We start from the raw sequence: 4,761 nt of genomic DNA on the forward strand, positions 1-4,761 counted from the left end.
GCAATATCTTTATTATAATCTAAAAAATTTATTGGAAAACAGTTTGTTTTTTAATGTCCCTAACTATGTAGATTTGGTGTAGGCTTAGTGCAGGTTTCCAAACTGTTTTTCAATGGTGGCACCTTAATTCACATACCTCATTTTATATTTTACACTTTCTTTCACCACCACCTGCACCAACACTACTACACCACCACCATCAACCTGCCCATGTCCAGCACTTATGGCAGTTTTTTTTATCATTAGATGTTTAAAAAGTTGATTCTATTTTTTCAGTATAAACTAAAGTTTATTAATAATTATTATTATTTTTTTTTTTTTTTTTTTTTTTTACAGGTTGTGCCCCACACTTGCTTCCTTGGTGGCCAGTTGGGCAGTGCCCTTGGGACTAGAGCCCGATGATGATGGTCTGAAGAGATGTAAGTATGAGGCTTCTTTAAAGGCTAGGACTTCATGTATTGCTTGTTTACTGGCACAGGAACAGGAAAAACCTTAGAATCACAACTCTCTTTCCTGTTGTATGTTTCTCCTTTTTTCATCATATGTTGCTTCCTACTCTTACTTCAACAATCTGCTGGATTTATTCTCTTTTCTCTCTCTCTCCTCTCTCTCTCTCTCTCTCTCTCTCTCCTTCTCTCTCTATCTCCTCCCTCTCTCTCTCTCTCTTCTCTCTCTCTCTCCTCCCTCTCTCTCTCTCCTCTCCTCTCTGTTTTTTTGCTTTTTGACCTTTGCAAATATGTATGTGTTTCTCATTTCTTTCTTTCTTTCCTCTAATCTTCAAACACAATATCTCTTCTCTCAGTGAAGAATTGGAGCGGTACCTTGACCCAGCATATGGAGAGTCTTTTGAATTATCTGATAATGTGAAGCTGGACCTAGTGCTGACCCGGGAAGAGCAGCTCCAAACCAGCATCAGCAGCTCAATACGCTACACTCACTCAAGCATGTTCTTGACTCGCAGCACATTAGTGGTAAGTGATGTGTTTTTGACGATTTTTGTGGCTTTGGTCATTTTAATGGGTGATTATGTGTGTTTTGATTAAATTAGGGATCAGAGACTATAATGGCAAACATATATTACTGACTACTTATTTGTAACAACAACTCAAAATCCAAAGACAAAGGTTACTTTATATTTGTTCAGAGAAAATAGTGTAGTTTATTCAGAGAAATAGTAAGAGTAAGTGTATAGGTTAAGACAAAATTATTAATCACATGCATTACCTTTAACCCAATGCTGCCAGGAGTGTTTACTATAGTTTTGATTTTTGAAATGTCTCTACACAATGTTAGCCACCAAGGAGTCCATTAGTAGGCCTTGTTACCTCACTGATTCCACCTCTCTTATAGACATTATAATTTTTATGATTTTATTAACATTACTAATAGCAATATAAGATCAGAGAAATTTTGCAAAAATCAAAAAAAAATAAAGAGGTACTAGTAACTGACTCCTTGGTGACTAAATATTTGTGGAGCCATTTATGTGTAAAGATGATTAATAAATAAAACTGACAGTGGGCATGGCATGTACATATATGCCTTTCCCAGTAGCATTAGATTAACCACACAGAAATGGTTACAATGGCAGGTCTATTTACAGTAATTTTAAAATGTTTAACCCCTAGTTCCAAAATGGCTGCCAACTTCTATATATAAGCAACATGACTATAACATCTTTCTTTTTCTTGTATGACTTGTGGAATTATATAAGAGGACTTATTTCTAATTTCTTTCCAGATACACCCAACCTGAGTGACGAACTTATCCAGATAGCTAACAAACACAGCCAGGATGAAGAAGCTGCCACTGCACAAAGCATGCAGATTAAGAATATGCTGGACCAGTATAATGCTATTGTATCCTTTAATATGAAGAAAGCCTTGCTTGATGTTTGTTTGTAGCAGTCATTTCACATCTGTGACTTCAAGCTACCATCATTTATTTTCATGTAAGCAACTGAGTATACGATGTCTCACGGGTCTACAGTTTATTTAGATTTTATTTATTTGATTTTCATTATTATTATTATTATCATTATCATTATTATTATTGTTATTATTATTGTTATTATTATTTTTATACAAGATATAGATAAGCTTTTGAGTTGATAGATTTTCTATTTTTCCATTCCCTTTTCATAGGGAAGGAGAAAAAAAAAAGTTGATGATTTTTTTTTTCTCTCTCTTTTATCACCACCAATTGGCTAGTATTATCATTTAAGACTAATGTAGAAAAAGAATACTATAACTGTCTTCTGCAAAGTACTCCTAAGTTTCAACCCATTTTAGCTCCAGTTTAAGATAAATCTTTGACACCAAAAGAAAGTGGTCTTTTTATGTGTTTTATTTTACTGTGACGACAATTACAATTACAGTTTGTAATATGTATTTGAAGAAAGGAAAAGCCTGTTTTCTATACTGTTAGTATATAATATATAGTTTGTAATTTGAACATTTGTGTGCAAGTAAGCCAAAAGTCTTTTTGTATGTGTGTGTACAAGCAAATTTGTGGGAAACACCCATGTAAGAGATAGATTTTGACGATTGTCATCTAATAGTGTTCAACAGGTATGGATATTTTTGTATAATTATTTATAATGGATAAAGATATTTCAACACTTTTGAAATAGAATGTGTCTCATTAACCCCTTTCAGCTCTGAACATCTAAGCATGGCTTAAGATGTTGACTTATTCCCATTCAACAAAATTTTTTGGTTTTAGTCATTGGTGCATCATATGTTTCTGCTTGTGAATAGAGAGACTATTAAATGTATTCAAAAGAAATGTTTATTTAGTTGTACTTAAACTATGCATATAGTGGAATTATTTCAGTGTGATGAAATAACTTTTTATAGAATGTGCACTTGATGTCCCGGTGGATATTAACCTGATGCCGCTGGGGATGGCATTTACGTACATCCCATACCCACTCTGAGATTAGTTTATTAATTGACACTTAGATGGCTCAACATGTACTTTGTTACCAAGGAATCAGTTATTAGTGCTCCCTATCTTACCTGTTCACCCTTTTCCTTGATTTTTGGAAATATTCTCTTTATCTTATATTGCTATTTGTAATTTCAATAACTTATATTAATTACAATGTCTGTTAGTAATAAACAACATTGATATTAAATAGCATTAAGTAAAAAAATATATATTCCCAAAAGTGACAGGGAAAGGGGAAATCAGGTTACGTTGTCATGAGGTCTACTAAGTGACTCCTTAGTGGCTGAGCACCTGTGGAACCATCTGTGTGTAAAAAACATTTCACAAGAGAAGACTAAAATTAACATCACATTTTTCCTGGCGGCATTGAGTTAAGGAACTTTAGGGTTCTGTTCCTTTAGAACATATGGATATAGTATTATAGTGGCAGTATTTGTTTTGGAATTTGCAAAAGAATATATCAGTTTTAATGTATTTTATGAATGCAGAAAGATCACCATCTTGAATTTTTTCAATAGGTAAAGGTAATTTTTAATGTCTGGGACAGTAGCTATCTTTACTAAAGCTCGGACATTCAGACTGAAGGGGATTTTTTTTTTGCAGTAGTTACCTAAAGTATTAATATTTAACTCCCTGGCATGCTGGGCTTGGTGCTCCCTTACTTACTTCTATTTAAAAAAAGAAAAAAAATGGAACATACAAGAACACAAGAGCATACTTATCATCTGTTGCCCTTGTAGAGGTTGTGACATTAGGCAGAGAATTTACAATACCCTTCCATGGGTCTCTTACGTCATGCTCTTCAGTTGCCTCAGTTAGCTATGCCATATTTAAAGAGTGCAATGATTAGTTCAGAACTAGAATACCCAGTAACCAGATTTTTATGTCTAAGGTGACTAACATTCCACAACTCAAGAGCAGTTTATTTGACTTTATACCATTTGTATGGTTGGCCAGACCTGTCCGCAATCCTAACCATGATAAGAAGTCACATGTAGTCTAGTCCCTGACTTTATTTGTCTACATGCTCATTCTTTAACCCAATGCCACCGGGGAAAGGGTATGTACATAACATACCATGCCCACTAAGTTTAGGTTACTAATTGTCTCTACAAGTACTAGGTTGCCAATGAGTTGATTACTAGCACTACCTATGTAACCTTTTTTCCATTTTCCTTAAATTTTAAAATCTTTTCATGTTTTTGTATTGTGGGTTTTTCTTCCATATATTTTATATATATATATATATATATATATATATATTATATATATATATTATATATATATATATATATATATTTATATATATATAATGTATATATGTATATATGTAATATGTATATATTGTTATATATTATATGTGTATATATAATAATAATAATATATATTATATATTATATATATATATATTTTATATATTATATATATGTATATGTATATGTATAGTTTTATATATATTATTATTCTATTATATATTATATATTTATGTATATATATATATATATATATATATATATATTACATATTATACGTATATACATACGTATATCATACGATATCATACTAATAAACGTAATAAAACTATACATACGTATATACATACGTTAATCATACGTATATAACGTATATAAATACTATTTCTATAAAATACATATACATATACATATACATATCATTATATATAATATATATATATAATATATATATATATAATTTTAACATATACACATATACACATATATTATATTTATATAATATATATATATATAATATATATAATATATATATAAAATACATATACTATAAAAT

At 30.9% G+C, this 4,761-nt stretch overlaps 1 long non-coding RNA gene across 1 annotated transcript; it reads left to right on the forward strand.

The window, feature by feature from the left end:
* Positions 1 to 808: 808 nt before the first annotated feature.
* Positions 809 to 2,631, forward strand: LOC119570281. Its single transcript, XR_005228392.1, has 2 exons — positions 809 to 971; positions 1,741 to 2,631. It is a non-coding gene; the product is annotated as an uncharacterized LOC119570281 (long non-coding RNA).
* The last annotated feature ends 2,130 nt before the right edge of the window (positions 2,632 to 4,761 follow it).

Source organism: Penaeus monodon, unplaced genomic scaffold, assembly GCF_015228065.2.
Source record: "Penaeus monodon isolate SGIC_2016 unplaced genomic scaffold, NSTDA_Pmon_1 PmonScaffold_23810, whole genome shotgun sequence".
NCBI lineage: Eukaryota > Metazoa > Arthropoda > Malacostraca > Decapoda > Penaeidae > Penaeus > Penaeus monodon.